We start from the raw sequence: 17,642 nt of genomic DNA on the forward strand, positions 1-17,642 counted from the left end.
TTGATTGTCCAATATTTCCCTTATGAGATAATGCCTCTCATAGCAAATGTGTACAGCGCGAGCTGAAAATGCATTTACAGCACTAAAAAACCAAACTTTTATAACAGCTAAACCAAACGTTTCCAATGTAAATTTCCACATTTATATAGTGTAGAAAGGCATCCTGAAGCCTGGAAAGTCATTAATTTGATTGTCCAGTATTTCCTTCATGAGATATTGCAACACTTAGAAAAAGTGTACAGCGCCAGCAGACAATGAATTTTCAGCACTAAAAAAACGAAACTTCATTAACAGCTAAACCAAACGTTTCCAATGTAAATTTCCACATTTATAGAGTGTAAAAGGGCATCCTGAAGCCTGGGAAGTCATTAATTTGATTGTCCAGTATTTCCCTTATGAGATAATGCCTCACATAGCAAATGTGTACAGTGCGAGCTGAAAATGCATTTTCAGCACTAAAAAACCAAACTTTTATAACAGCTAAACCAAACGTTTCCAATGTAAATTTCCACCTTTATATAGTGTAAAAAGACATCCTGAAGCCTGGGCAGTCATTAATTTGATTGTCCAGTATTTCCCTTATGAGATAATGCCTCACATAGCAAATGTGTACAGCGCGAGCTGAAAATGCATTTACAGCACTAAAAAAACAAACTTTTATAACAGCTAAACTAAACGTTTCCAATGTAAATTTCCACCTTTATATAGTGTAAAAAGACATCCTGAAGCCTGGGCAGTCATTAATTTGATTGTCCAATATTTCCCTTATGAGATAATGCCTCTCATAGCAAATGTGTACAGCGCGAGCTGAAAATGCATTTACAGCACTAAAAAAACAAACTTTTATAACAGCTAAACCAAACGTTTCCAATGTAAATTTCCACCTTTATATAGTGTAGAAAGGCATCCTGAAGCCTGGAAAGTCATTAATTTGATTGTCCAGTATTTCCTTCATGAGATATTGCAACACTTAGAAAAAGTGTACAGCGCCAGCAGACAATGAATTTTCAGCACTAAAAAAACGAAACTTCATTAACAGCTAAACCAAACGTTTCCAATGTAAATTTCCACCTTTATATAGTGTAAAAAGACATCCTGAAGCCTGGGCAGTCATTAATTTGATTGTCCAGTATTTCCCTTATGAGATAATGCCTCACATAGCAAATGTGTACAGTGCGAGCTGAAAATGCATTTTCAGCACTAAAAAAACCAAACTTTTATAACAGCTAAACCAAACGTTTCCAATGTAAATTTCCACCTTTATATAGTGTAAAAAGACATCCTGGAGCCTGGGCAGTCATTAATTTGATTGTCCACTATTTCCCTTATGAGATAATGCCTCTCATAGCAAATGTGTACAGCGCGAGCTGAAAATGCATTTACAGCACTAAAAAAACAAACTTTTATAACAGCTAAACCAAACGTTTCCAATGTACATTTCCACCTTTATATAGTGTAGAAAGGCATCCTGAAGCCTGGAAAGTCATTAATTTGATTGTCCAGTATTTCCTTCATGAGATATTGCAACACTTAGAAAAAGTGTACAGCGCCAGCAGACAATGAATTTTCAGCACTAAAAAAAACGAAACTTCATTAACAGCTAAACCAAACGTTTCCAATGTAAATTTCCACATTTATAGAGTGTAAAAAGGCATCCTGAAGCCTGGGAAGTCATTAATTTGATTGTCCAGTATTTCCCTTATGAGATAATGCCTCACATAGCAAATGTGTACAGTGCGAGCTGAAAATGCATTTACAGCACTAAAAAAACAAACTTATATAACAGCTAAACCAAACGTTTCCAATGTAAATTTCCACCTTTATCTAGTGTAGAAAGGCATCCTGAAGCCTGGAAAGTCATTGATTTGATTGTCCAGTATTTCCTCCATGAGATATTGCAACACTTAGAAAAAGTGTACAGCGCCAGCAGACAATGAATTTTCAGCACTAAAAAAAACGAAACTTCATTAACAGCTAAACTAAACGTTTCCAATGTAAATTTCCACCTTTATATAGAGTAAAAAGACATCCTGAAGCCTGGGCAGCCATTAATTTGATTGTCCAATATTTCCCTTATGAGATAATGCCTCTCATAGCAAATGTGTACAGCGCGAGCTGAAAATGCATTTACAGCACTAAAAAAACAAACTTTTATAACAGCTAAACCAAACGTTTCCAATGTAAATTTCCACCTTTATATAGTGTAAAAAGACATCCTGAAGCCTGGGCAGTCATTAATTTATTGTCCAATATTTCCCTTATGAGATAATGCCTCTCATAGCAAATGTGTACAGCGCGAGCTGAAAATGCATTTACAGCACTAAAAAACCAAACTTTTATAACAGCTAAACCAAACGTTTCCAATGTAAATTTCCACCTTTATATAGTGTAGAAAGGCATCCTGAAGCCTGGAAAGTCATTAATTTGATTGTCCAGTATTTCCTTCATGAGGTATTGCAACACTTAGAAAAAGTGTACAGCGCCAGCAGACAATGAATTTTCAGCACTAAAAAAACGAAACTTCATTAACAGCTAAACCAAACGTTTCCAATGTAAATTTCCACATTTATAGAGTGTAAAAAGGCATCCTGAAGCCTGGGAAGTCATTAATTTGATTGTCCAGTATTTCCCTTATGAGATAATGCCTCACATAGCAAATGTGTACAGTGCGAGCTGAAAATGCATTTTCAGCACTAAAAAAACAAACTTTTATAACAGCTAAACCAAACGTTTCCAATGTAAATTTCCACCTTCATATAGTGTAAAAAGACATCCTGAAGCCTGGGCAGTCATTAATTTGATTGTCCAGTATTTCCCTTATGAGATAATGCCTCACATAGCAAATGTGTACAGCGCGAGCTGAAAATGCATTTACAGCACTAAAAAACCAAACTTTTATAACAGCTAAACCAAACGTTTCCAATGTAAATTTCCACCTTTATATAGTGTAAAAAGACATCCTGAAGCCTGGGCAGTCATTAATTTGATTGTCCAATATTTCCCTTATGAGATAATGCCTCTCATAGCAAATGTGTACAGCGCGAGCTGAAAATGCATTTACAGCACTAAAAAACCAAACTTTTATAACAGCTAAACCAAACGTTTCCAATGTAAATTTCCACCTTTATATAGTGTAGAAAGGCATCCTGAAGCCTGGAAAGTCATTAATTTGATTGTCCAGTATTTCCTTCATGAGATATTGCAACACTTAGAAAAAGTGTACAGCGCCAGCAGACAATGAATTTTCAGCACTAAAAAAACGAAACTTCATTAACAGCTAAACTAAACGTTTCCAATGTATATTTCCACCTTTATATAGTGTAAAAAGACATCCTGAAGCCTGGGCAGTCATTAATTTGATTGTCCAATATTTCCCTTATGAGATAATGCCTCTCATAGCAAATGTGTACAGCGCGAGCTGAAAATGCATTTACAGCACTAAAAAAACAAACTTTTATAACAGCTAAACCAAACGTTTCAAATGTAAATTTCCACCTTTATATAGTGTAGAAAGGCATCCTGAAGCCTGGAAAGTCATTAATTTGATTGTCCAGTATTTCCTTCATGAGATATTGCAACACTTAGAAAAAGTGTACAGCGCCAGCAGACAATGAATTTTCAGCACTAAAAAAACGAAACTTCGTTAACAGCTAAACCAAACGTTTCCAATGTAAATTTCCACATTTATAGAGTGTAAAAAGGCATCCTGAAGCCTGGGAAGTCATTAATTTGATTGTCCAGTATTTCCCTTATGAGATAATGCCTCACATAGCAAATGTGTACAGTGCGAGCTGAAAATGCATTTTCAGCACTAAAAAACCAAACTTTTATAACAGCTAAACCAAACGTTTCCAATGTAAATTTCCACCCTTATATAGTGTAAAAAGACATCCTGAAGCCTGGGCAGTCATTAATTTGATTGTCCAATATTTCCCTTATGAGATAATGCCTCTCATAGCAAATGTGTACAGCGCGAGCTGAAAATGCATTTACAGCACTAAAAAACCAAACTTTTATAACAGCTAAACCAAACGTTTCCAATGTAAATTTCCACCTTTATATAGTGTAGAAAGGCATCCTGAAGCCTGGAAAGTCATTAATTTGATTGTCCAGTATTTCCTTCATGAGATATTGCAACACTTAGAAAAAAGTGTACAGCGCCAGCAGACAATGAATTTTCAGCACTAAAAAAACGAAACTTCATTAACAGCTAAACCAAACGTTTCCAATGTAAATTTCCACATTTATAGAGTGTAAAAAGGCATCCTGAAGCCTGGGAAGTCATTAATTTGATTGTCCAGTATTTCCCTTATGAGATAATGCCTCACATAGCAAATGTGTACAGTGCGAGCTGAAAATGCATTTACAGCACTAAAAAAACAAACTTTTAGAACAGCTAAACCAAACGTTTCCAATGTAAATTTCCACCTTTATATAGTGTAGAAAGGCATCCTGAAGCCTGGAAAGTCATTAATTTGATTGTCCAGTATTTCCTTCATGAGATATTGCAACACGTAGAAAACGTGTACAGCGCCAGCAGACAATGAATTTTCAGCACTAAAAAAACGAAACTTCATTAACAGCTAAACTAAACGTTTCCAATGTAAATTTCCACCTTTATATAGTGTAGAAAGGCATCCTGAAGCCTGGAAAGTCATTAATTTGATTGTCCAGTATTTCCTTCATGAGATATTGCAACACTTAGAAAAAGTGTACAGCGCCAGCAGACAATGAATTTTCAGCACTAAAAAAAACGAAACTTCATTAACAGCTAAACTAAACGTTTCCAATGTAAATTTCCACCTTTATATAGTGTAAAAAGACATCCTGAAGCCTGCGCAGCCATTAATTTGATTGTCCAATATTTCCCTTATGAGATAATGCCTCTCATAGCAAATGTGTACAGCGCGAGCTGAAAATGCATTTACAGCACTAAAAAACCAAACTTTTATAACAGCTAAACCAAACGTTTCCAATGTAAATTTCCACCTTTATATACTTTAAAAAGACATCCTGAAGCCTGGGCAGTCATTAATTTGATTGTCCAATATTTCCCTTATGAGATAATGCCTCTCATAGCAAATGTGTACAGCGCGAGCTGAAAATGCATTTACAGCACTAAAAAACCAAACTTTTATAACAGATAAACCAAACGTTTCCAATGTAAATTTCCACCTTTATATAGTGTAAAAAGACATCCTGAAGCCTGGGCAGTCATTAATTTGATTGTCCAATATTTCCCTTATGAGATAATGCCTCTCATAGCAAATGTGTACAGCGCGAGCTGAAAATGCATTTACAGCACTAAAAAACCAAACTTTTATAACAGCTAAACCAAACGTTTCCAATGTAAATTTCCACCTTTATATAGTGTAGAAAGGCATCCTGAAGCCTGGAAAGTCATTAATTTGATTGTCCAGTATTTCCTTCATGAGATATTGCAACACTTAGAAAAAGTGTACAGCGCCAGCAGACAATGAATTTTCAGCACTAAAAAAACGAAACTTCATTAACAGCTAAACCAAACGTTTCCAATGTAAATTTCCACATTTATAGAGTGTAAAAAGGCATCCTGAAGCCTGGGAAGTCATTAATTTGATTGTCCAGTATTTCCCTTATGAGATAATGCCTCACATAGCAAATGTGTACAGTGCGAGCTGAAAATGCATTTTCAGCACTAAAAAAACAAACTTTTATAACAGCTAAACCAAACGTTTCCAATGTAAATTTCCACCTTTATATAGTGTAAAAAGACATCCTGAAGCCTGGGCAGTCATTAATTTGATTGTCCAGTATTTCCCTTATGAGATAATGCCTCACATAGCAAATGTGTACAGCGCGAGCTGAAAATGCATTTACAGCACTAAAAAAACAAACTTTTATAACAGGTAAACCAAACGTTTCCAATGTAAATTTCCACCTTTATATAGTGTAGAAAGGCATCCTGAAGCCTGGAAAGTCATTAATTTGATTGTCCAGTATTTCCTTCATGAGATATTGCAACACTTAGAAAAAGTGTACAGCGCCAGCAGACAATGAATTTTCAGCACTAAAAAAACGAAACTTCATTAACAGCTAAACTAAACGTTTCCAATGTATATTTCCACCTTTATATAGTGTAAAAAGACATCCTGAAGCCTGGGCAGTCATTAATTTGATTGTCCAATATTTCCCTTATGAGATAATGCCTCTCATAGCAAATGTGTACAGCGCGAGCTGAAAATGCATTTACAGCACTAAAAAACCAAACTTTTATAACAGCTAAACCAAACGTTTCCAATGTAAATTTCCACCTTTATATAGTGTAGAAAGGCATCCTGAAGCCTGGAAAGTCATTAATTTGATTGTCCAGTATTTCCTTCATGAGATATTGCAACACTTAGAAAAAGTGTACAGCGCCAGCAGACAATGAATTTTCAGCACTAAAAAAACGAAACTTCATTAACAGCTAAACTAAACGTTTCCAATGTATATTTCCACCTTTATATAGTGTAAAAAGACATCCTGAAGCCTGGGCAGTCATTAATTTGATTGTCCAATATTTCCCTTATGAGATAATGCCTCTCATAGCAAATGTGTACAGCGCGAGCTGAAAATGCATTTACAGCACTAAAAAAACAAACTTTTATAACAGCTAAACCAAACGTTTCAAATGTAAATTTCCACCTTTATATAGTGTAGAAAGGCATCCTGAAGCCTGGAAAGTCATTAATTTGATTGTCCAGTATTTCCTTCATGAGATATTGCAACACTTAGAAAAAGTGTACAGCGCCAGCAGACAATGAATTTTCAGCACTAAAAAAACGAAACTTCGTTAACAGCTAAACCAAACGTTTCCAATGTAAATTTCCACATTTATAGAGTGTAAAAAGGCATCCTGAAGCCTGGGAAGTCATTAATTTGATTGTCCAGTATTTCCCTTATGAGATAATGCCTCACATAGCAAATGTGTACAGTGCGAGCTGAAAATGCATTTTCAGCACTAAAAAACCAAACTTTTATAACAGCTAAACCAAACGTTTCCAATGTAAATTTCCACCCTTATATAGTGTAAAAAGACATCCTGAAGCCTGGGCAGTCATTAATTTGATTGTCCAATATTTCCCTTATGAGATAATGCCTCTCATAGCAAATGTGTACAGCGCGAGCTGAAAATGCATTTACAGCACTAAAAAACCAAACTTTTATAACAGCTAAACCAAACGTTTCCAATGTAAATTTCCACCTTTATATAGTGTAGAAAGGCATCCTGAAGCCTGGAAAGTCATTAATTTGATTGTCCAGTATTTCCTTCATGAGATATTGCAACACTTAGAAAAAAGTGTACAGCGCCAGCAGACAATGAATTTTCAGCACTAAAAAAACGAAACTTCATTAACAGCTAAACCAAACGTTTCCAATGTAAATTTCCACATTTATAGAGTGTAAAAAGGCATCCTGAAGCCTGGGAAGTCATTAATTTGATTGTCCAGTATTTCCCTTATGAGATAATGCCTCACATAGCAAATGTGTACAGTGCGAGCTGAAAATGCATTTACAGCACTAAAAAAACAAACTTTTAGAACAGCTAAACCAAACGTTTCCAATGTAAATTTCCACCTTTATATAGTGTAGAAAGGCATCCTGAAGCCTGGAAAGTCATTAATTTGATTGTCCAGTATTTCCTTCATGAGATATTGCAACACGTAGAAAACGTGTACAGCGCCAGCAGACAATGAATTTTCAGCACTAAAAAAACGAAACTTCATTAACAGCTAAACTAAACGTTTCCAATGTAAATTTCCACCTTTATATAGTGTAGAAAGGCATCCTGAAGCCTGGAAAGTCATTAATTTGATTGTCCAGTATTTCCTTCATGAGATATTGCAACACTTAGAAAAAGTGTACAGCGCCAGCAGACAATGAATTTTCAGCACTAAAAAAAACGAAACTTCATTAACAGCTAAGCTAAACGTTTCCAATGTAAATTTCCACCTTTATATAGTGTAAAAAGACATCCTGAAGCCTGGGCAGCCATTAATTTGATTGTCCAATATTTCCCTTATGAGATAATGCCTCTCATTGCAAATGTGTACAGCGCGAGCTGAAAATGCATTTACAGCACGAAAAAAACAAACTTTTATAACAGCTTAACCAAACGTTTCCAATGTAAATTTCCACCTTTATAGAGTGTAAAAAGGCATCCTGAAGCCCGGGAAGTCATTAATTTGATTGTCCAGTATTTCCCTTATGAGATAATGCCTCACATAGCAAATGTGTACAGTGCGAGCTGAAAATGCATTTTAAGCACTAAAAAACCAAACTTTTATAACAGCTAAACCAAACGTTTCCAATGTAAATTTCCACCTTTATATAGTGTAAAAAGACATCCTGAAGCCTGGGCAGTCATTAATTTAATTGTCCAATATTTCCCTTATGAGATAATGCCTCTCATAGCAAATGTGTACAGCGCGAGCTGAAAATGTATTTACAGCACTAAAAAAACAAACTTTTATAACAGCTAAACCAAACGTTTCCAATGTAAATTTCCACCTTTATATAGTGTAGAAAGGCATCCTGAAGCCTGGAAAGTCATTAATTTGATTGTCCAGTATTTCCTTCATGAGATATTGCAACACTTAGAAAAAGTGTACAGCGCCAGCAGACAATGAATTTTCAGCACTAAAAAAACGAAACTTCATTAACAGCTAAACTAAACGTTTCCAATGTAAATTTCCACCCTTATATAGTGTAAAAAGACATCCTGAAGCCTGGGCAGTCATTAATTTGATTGTCCAATATTTCCCTTATGAGATAATGCCTCTCATAGCAAATGTGTACAGCGCGAGCTGAAAATGCATTTACATCACTAAAAAACCAAACTTTTATAACAGCTAAACCAAACGTTTCCAATGTACATTTCCACCTTTATATAGTGTAGAAAGGCATCCTGAAGCCTGGAAAGTCATTAATTTGATTGTCCAGTATTTCCTTCATGAGATATTGCAACACTTAGAAAAAGTGTACAGCGCCAGCAGACAATGAATTTTCAGCACTAAAAAAACGAAACTTCATTAACAGCTAAACTAAAAGTTTCCAATGTAAATTTCCACCTTTATATAGTGTAAAAAGACATCCTGAAGCCTGGGCAGCCATTAATTTGATTGTCCAATATTTCCCTTATGAGATAATGCCTCTCATAGCAAATGTGTACAGCGCGAGCTGAAAATGCATTTACAGCACTAAAAAACCAAACTTTTATAACAGCTAAACCAAACGTTTCCAATGTAAATTTCCACCTTTATATAGTGTAAAAAGACATCCTGAAGCCTGGGCAGTCATTAATTTGATTGTCCAATATTTCCCTTATGAGATAATGCCTCTCATAGCAAATGTGTACAGCGCGAGCTGAAAATGCATTTACAGCACTAAAAAACCAAACTTTTATAACAGCTAAACCAAACGTTTCCAATGTAAATTTCCACCTTTATATAGTGTAGAAAGGCATCCTGAAGCCTGGAAAGTCATTAATTTGATTGTCCAGTATTTCCTTCATGAGATATTGCAACACTTAGAAAAAGTGTACAGCGCCAGCAGACAATGAATTTTCAGCACTAAAAAAACGAAACTTCATTAACAGCTAAACTAAACGTTTCCAATGTAAATTTCCACCTTTATATAGTGTAAAAAGACATCCTGAAGCCTGGGCAGTCATTAATTTGATTGTCCAATATTTCCCTTATGAGATAATGCCTCTCATTGCAAATGTGTACAGCGCGAGCTGAAAATGCATTTACAGCACGAAAAAAACAAACTTTTATAACAGCTAAACCAAACGTTTCCAATGTAAATTTCCACCTTTATAGAGTGTAAAAAGGCATCCTGAAGCCGGGGAAGTCATTAATTTGATTGTCCAGTATTTCCCTTATGAGATAATGCCTCACATAGCAAATGTGTACAGTGCGAGCTGAAAATGCATTTTAAGCACTAAAAAACCAAACTTTTATAACAGCTAAACCAAACGTTTCCAATGTAAATCTCCACCTTTATATAGTGTAAAAAGACATCCTGAAGCCTGGGCTGTCATTAATTTGATTGTCCAGTATTTCCCTTTTGAGATAATGCCTCTCATAGCAAATGTGTACAGCGCGGGCTGAAAATGCATTTACAGCACTAAAAAACCAAACTTTTATAACAGCTAAACCAAACGTTTCCAATGTACATTTCCACCTTTATATAGTGTAGAAAGGCATCCTGAAGCCTGGAAAGTCATTAATTTGATTGTCCAGTATTTCCTTCATGAGATATTGCAACACTTAGAAAAAGTGTACAGCGCCAGCAGACAATGAATTTTCAGCACTAAAAAAACGAAACTTCATTAACAGCTAAACTAAACGTTTCCAATGTAAATTTCCACCCTTATATAGTGTAAAAAGACATCCTGAAGCCTGGGCAGTCATTAATTTGATTGTCCAATATTTCCCTTATGAGATAATGCCTCTCATAGCAAATGTGTACAGCGCGAGCTGAAAATGCATTTACAGCACTAAAAAACCAAACTTTTATAACAGCTAAACCAAACGTTTCCAATGTAAATTTCCACCTTTATATAGTGTAGAAAGGCATCCTGAAGCCTGGAAAGTCATTAATTTGATTGTCCAGTATTTCCTTCATGAGATATTGCAACACTTAGAAAAAGTGTACAGCGCCAGCAGACAATGAATTTTCAGCACTAAAAAAACGAAACTTCATTAACAGCTAAACCAAACGTTTCCAATGTAAATTTCCACCCTTATATAGTGTAAAAAGACATCCTGAAGCCTGGGCAGTCATTAATTTGATTGTCCAATATTTCCCTTATGAGATAATGCCTCACATAGCAAATGTGTACAGTGCGAGCTGAAAATGCATTTTCAGCACTAAAAAACCAAACTTTTATAACAGCTAAACCAAACGTTTCCAATGTAAATTTCCACCTTTATATAGTGTAAAAAGACATCCTGAAGCCTGGGCAGTCATTAATTTGATTGTCCAGTATTTCCCTTATGAGATAATGCCTCACATAGCAAATGTGTACAGCGCGAGCTGAAAATGCATTTACAGCACTAAAAAACCAAACTTTTATAACAGCTAAACCAAACGTTTCCAATGTAAATTTCCACCTTTATATAGTGTAAAAAGACATCCTGAAGCCTGGGCAGTCATTAATTTTATTGTCCAATATTTCCCTTATGAGATAATGCCTCTCATAGCAAATGTGTACAGCGCGAGCTGAAAATGCATTTACAGCACTAAAAAAACGAAACTTCATTAACAGCTAAACTAAAAGTTTCCAATGTAAATTTCCACCTTTATATAGTGTAAAAAGACATCCTGAAGCCTGGGCAGCCATTAATTTGATTGTCCAATATTTCCCTTATGAGATAATGCCTCTCATAGCAAATGTGTACAGCGCGAGCTGAAAATGCATTTACAGCACTAAAAAACCAAACTTTTATAACAGCTAAACCAAACGTTTCCAATGTAAATTTCCACCTTTATATAGTGTAGAAAGGCATCCTGAAGCCTGAAAAGTCATTAATTTGATTGTCCAGTATTTCCTTCATGAGATATTGCAACACTTAGAAAAAGTGTACAGCGCGAGCTGAAAATGCATTTACAGCACTAAAAAACCAAACTTTTATAACAGCTAAACCAAACGTTTCCAATGTAAATTTCCACCTTTATATAGTGTAAAAAGACATCCTGAAGCCTGGGCAGTCATTAATTTGATTGTCCAATATTTCCCTTATGAGATAATGCCTCTCATAGCAAATGTGTACAGCGCGAGCTGAAAATGCATTTACAGCACTAAAAAACCAAACTTTTATAACAGCTAAACCAAACGTTTCCAATGTAAATTTCCACCTTTATATAGTGTAGAAAGGCATCCTGAAGCCTGGAAAGTCATTAATTTGATTGTCCAGTATTTCCTTCATGAGATATTGCAACACTTAGAAAAAGTGTACAGCGCCAGCAGACAATGAATTTTCAGCACTAAAAAAACGAAACTTCATTAACAGCTAAACTAAACGTTTCCAATGTAAATTTCCACCTTTATATCGTGTAAAAAGACATCCTGAAGCCTGGGCAGTCATTAATTTGATTGTCCAATATTTCCCTTATGAGATAATGCCTCTCATTGCAAATGTGTACAGCGCGAGCTGAAAATGCATTTACAGCACGAAAAAAACAAACTTTTATAACAGCTAAACCAAACGTTTCCAATGTAAATTTCCACCTTTATAGAGTGTAAAAAGGCATCCTGAAGCCGGGGAAGTCATTAATTTGATTGTCCAGTATTTCCCTTATGAGATAATGCCTCACATAGCAAATGTGTACAGTGCGAGCTGAAAATGCATTTTAAGCACTAAAAAACCAAACTTTTATAACAGCTAAACCAAACGTTTCCAATGTAAATTTCCACCTTTATATAGTGTAAAAAGACATCCTGAAGCCTGGGCAGTCATTAATTTGATTGTCCAGTATTTCCCTTTTGAGATAATGCCTCTCATAGCAAATGTGTACAGCGCGGGCTGAAAATGCATTTACAGCACTAAAAAACCAAACTTTTATAACAGCTAAACCAAACGTTTCCAATGTACATTTCCACCTTTATATAGTGTAGAAAGGCATCCTGAAGCCTGGAAAGTCATTAATTTGATTGTCCAGTATTTCCTTCATGAGATATTGCAACACTTAGAAAAAGTGTACAGCGCCAGCAGACAATGAATTTTCAGCACTAAAAAAACGAAACTTCATTAACAGCTAAACTAAACGTTTCCAATGTAAATTTCCACCCTTATATAGTGTAAAAAGACATCCTGAAGCCTGGGCAGTCATTAATTTGATTGTCCAATATTTCCCTTATGAGATAATGCCTCTCATAGCAAATGTGTACAGCGCGAGCTGAAAATGCATTTACAGCACTAAAAAACCAAACTTTTATAACAGCTAAACCAAACGTTTCCAATGTAAATTTCCACCTTTATATAGTGTAGAAAGGCATCCTGAAGCCTGGAAAGTCATTAATTTGATTGTCCAGTATTTCCTTCATGAGATATTGCAACACTTAGAAAAAGTGTACAGCGCCAGCAGACAATGAATTTTCAGCACTAAAAAAACGAAACTTCATTAACAGCTAAACCAAACGTTTCCAATGTAAATTTCCACCCTTATATAGTGTAAAAAGACATCCTGAAGCCTGGGCAGTCATTAATTTGATTGTCCAATATTTCCCTTATGAGATAATGCCTCACATAGCAAATGTGTACAGTGCGAGCTGAAAATGCATTTTCAGCACTAAAAAACCAAACTTTTATAACAGCTAAACCAAACGTTTCCAATGTAAATTTCCACCTTTATATAGTGTAAAAAGACATCCTGAAGCCTGGGCAGTCATTAATTTGATTGTCCAGTATTTCCCTTATGAGATAATGCCTCACATAGCAAATGTGTACAGCGCGAGCTGAAAATGCATTTACAGCACTAAAAAACCAAACTTTTATAACAGCTAAACCAAACGTTTCCAATGTAAATTTCCACCTTTATATAGTGTAAAAAGACATCCTGAAGCCTGGGCAGTCATTAATTTGATTGTCCAATATTTCCCTTATGAGATAATGCCTCTCATAGCAAATGTGTACAGCGCGAGCTGAAAATGCATTTACAGCACTAAAAAAACGAAACTTCATTAACAGCTAAACTAAAAGTTTCCAATGTAAATTTCCACCTTTATATAGTGTAAAAAGACATCCTGAAGCCTGGGCAGTCATTAATTTGATTGTCCAATATTTCCCTTATGAGATAATGCCTCTCATAGCAAATGTGTACAGCGCGAGCTGAAAATGCATTTACAGCACTAAAAAACCAAACTTTTATAACAGCTAAACCAAACGTTTCCAATGTAAATTTCCACCTTTATATAGTGTAGAAAGGCATCCTGAAGCCTGGAAAGTCATTAATTTGATTGTCCAGTATTTCCTTCATGAGATATTGCAACACTTAGAAAAAGTGTACAGCGCGAGCTGAAAATGCATTTACAGCACTAAAAAACCAAACTTTTATAACAGCTAAACCAAACGTTTCAAATGTAAATTTCCACCTTTATATAGTGTAGAAAGGCATCCTGAAGCCCGGAAAGTCATTAATTTGATTGTCCAGTATTTCCTTCATGAGATATTGCAACACTTAGAAAAAGTGTACAGCGCCAGCACACAATGAATTCTCAGCACTAAAAAAACGAAACTTCATTAACAGCTAAACCAAACGTTTCCAATGTAAATTTCCACATTTATAGAGTGTAAAAAGGCATCCTGAAGCCTGGGAAGTCATTAATTTGATTGCCCAGTATTTCCCTTATGAGATAATGCCTCACATAGCAAATGTGTACAGTGCGAGCTGAAAATGCATTTTCAGCACTAAAAAACCAAACTTTTATAACAGCTAAACCAAACGTTTCCAATGTAAATTTCCACCTTTATATAGTGTAAAAAGACATCCTGAAGCCTGGGCAGTCATTAATTTGATTGTCCAGTATTTCCCTTATGAGATAATGCCTCACATAGCAAATGTGTACAGCGCGAGCTGAAAATGCATTTACAGCACTAAAAAACCAAACTTTTATAACAGCTAAACCAAACGTTTCCAATGTAAATTTCCACCTTTATATAGTGTAAAAAGACATCCTGAAGCCTGGGCAGTCATTAATTTGATTGTCCAATATTTCCCTTATGAGATAATGCCTCTCATAGCAAATGTGTACAGCGCGAGCTGAAAATGCATTTACAGCACTAAAAAACCAAACTTTTATAACAGCTAAACCAAACGTTTCCAATGTAAATTTCCACCTTTATATAGTGTAGAAAGGCATCCTGAAGCCTGGAAAGTCATTAATTTGATTGTCCAGTATTTCCTTCATGAGATATTGCAACACTTAGAAAAAGTGTACAGCGCCAGCAGACAATGAATTTTCAGCACTAAAAAAACGAAACTTCATTAACAGCTAAACTAAACGTTTCCAATGTAAATTTCCACCCTTATATAGTGTAAAAAGACATCCTGAAGCCTGGGCAGTCATTAATTTGATTGTCCAATATTTCCCTTATGAGATAATGCCTCTCATAGCAAATGTGTACAGCGCGAGCTGAAAATGCATTTACAGCACTAAAAAACCAAACTTTTATAACAGCTAAACCAAACGTTTCCAATGTAAATTTCCACCTTTATATAGTGTAGAAAGGCATCCTGAAGCCTGGAAAGTCATTAATTTGATTGTCCAGTATTTCCTTCATGAGATATTGCAACACTTAGAAAAAGTGTACAGCGCCAGCAGACAATGAATTTTCAGCACTAAAAAAACGAAACTTCATTAACAGCTAAACCAAACGTTTCCAATGTAAATTTCCACCCTTATATAGTGTAAAAAGACATCCTGAAGCCTGGGCAGTCATTAATTTGATTGTCCAATATTTCCCTTATGAGATAATGCCTCACATAGCAAATGTGTACAGTGCGAGCTGAAAATGCATTTTCAGCACTAAAAAACCAAACTTTTATAACAGCTAAACCAAACGTTTCCAATGTAAATTTCCACCTTTATATAGTGTAAAAAGACATCCTGAAGCCTGGGCAGTCATTAATTTGATTGTCCAGTATTTCCCTTATGAGATAATGCCTCACATAGCAAATGTGTACAGCGCGAGCTGAAAATGCATTTACAGCACTAAAAAACCAAACTTTTATAACAGCTAAACCAAACGTTTCCAATGTAAATTTCCACCTTTATATAGTGTAAAAATACATCCTGAAGCCTGGGCAGTCATTAATTTGATTGTCCAATATTTCCCTTATGAGATAATGCCTCTCATAGCAAATGTGTACAGCGCGAGCTGAAAATGCATTTACTGCACTAAAAAAACGAAACTTCATTAACAGCTAAACTAAAAGTTTCCAATGTAAATTTCCACCTTTATATAGTGTAAAAAGACATCCTGAAGCCTGGGCAGCCATTAATTTGATTGTCCAATATTTCCCTTATGAGATAATGCCTCTCATAGCAAATGTGTACAGCGCGAGCTGAAAATGCATTTACAGCACTAAAAAACCAAACTTTTATAACAGCTAAACCAAACGTTTCCAATGTAAATTTCCACCTTTATATAGTGTAGAAAGGCATCCTGAAGCCTGGAAAGTCATTAATTTGATTGTCCAGTATTTCCTTCATGAGATATTGCAACACTTAGAAAAAGTGTACAGCGCGAGCTGAAAATGCATTTACAGCACTAAAAAACCAAACTTTTATAACAGCTAAACCAAACGTTTCAAATGTAAATTTCCACCTTTATATAGTGTAGAAAGGCATCCTGAAGCCCGGAAAGTCATTAATTTGATTGTCCAGTATTTCCTTCATGAGATATTGCAACACTTAGAAAAAGTGTACAGCGCCAGCACACAATGAATTCTCAGCACTAAAAAAACGAAACTTCATTAACAGCTAAACCAAACGTTTCCAATGTAAATTTCCACATTTATAGAGTGTAAAAAGGCATCCTGAAGCCTGGGAAGTCATTAATTTGATTGTCCAGTATTTCCCTTATGAGATAATGCCTCACATAGCAAATGTGTACAGTGCGAGCTGAAAATGCATTTTCAGCACTAAAAAACCAAACTTTTATAACAGCTAAACCAAACGTTTCCAATGTAAATTTCCACCTTTATATAGTGTAAAAAGACATCCTGATGCCTGGGCAGTCATTAATTTGATTGTCCAGTATTTCCCTTATGAGATAATGCCTCACATAGCAAATGTGGACAGTGCGAGCTGAAAATGCATTTTCAGCACTAAAAAAACCAAACTTTTATAACAGCTAAACCAAACGTTTCCAATGTAAATTTCCACCTTTATATAGTGTAAAAAGACATCCTGAAGCCTGGGCAGTCATTAATTTGATTGTCCAATATTTCCCTTATGAGATAATGCCTCTCATAGCAAATGTGTACAGCGCGAGCTGAAAATGCATTTACAGCACTAAAAAACCAAACTTTTATAACAGCTAAACCAAACGTTTCCAATGTACATTTCCACCTTTATATAGTGTAGAAAGGCATCCTGAAGCCTGGAAAGTCATTAATGTGATTGTCCAGTATTTCCTTCATGAGATATTGCAACACTTAGAAAAAGTGTACAGCGCCAGCAGACAATGAATTTTCTGCACTAAAAAAACGAAACTTCATTAACAGCTAAACTAAACGTTTCCAATGTAAATTTCCACCCTTATATAGTGTAAAAAGACATCCTGAAGCCTGGGCAGTCATTAATTTGATTGTCCAATATTTCCCTTATGAGATAATGCCTCTCATAGCAAATGTGTACAGCGCGAGCTGAAAATGCATTTACAGCACTAAAAAACCAAACTTTTATAACAGCTAAACCAAACGTTTCCAATGTAAATTTCCACCTTTATATAGTGTAGAAAGGCATCCTGAAGCCTGGAAAGTCATTAATTTGATTGTCCAGTATTTCCTTCATGAGATATTGCAACACTTAGAAAAAGTGTACAGCGCCAGCAGACAATGAATTTTCAGCACTAAAAAAACGAAACTTCATTAACAGCTAAACCAAA

The sequence above is a fragment of the Idiotropiscis lumnitzeri genome, unplaced genomic scaffold, assembly GCF_059441095.1.
Source record: "Idiotropiscis lumnitzeri isolate Australia: NSW breed Sydney's pygmy pipehorse unplaced genomic scaffold, RoL_Ilum_1.0 HiC_scaffold_154, whole genome shotgun sequence".
In the NCBI taxonomy this organism is placed as follows: domain Eukaryota; kingdom Metazoa; phylum Chordata; class Actinopteri; order Syngnathiformes; family Syngnathidae; genus Idiotropiscis; species Idiotropiscis lumnitzeri.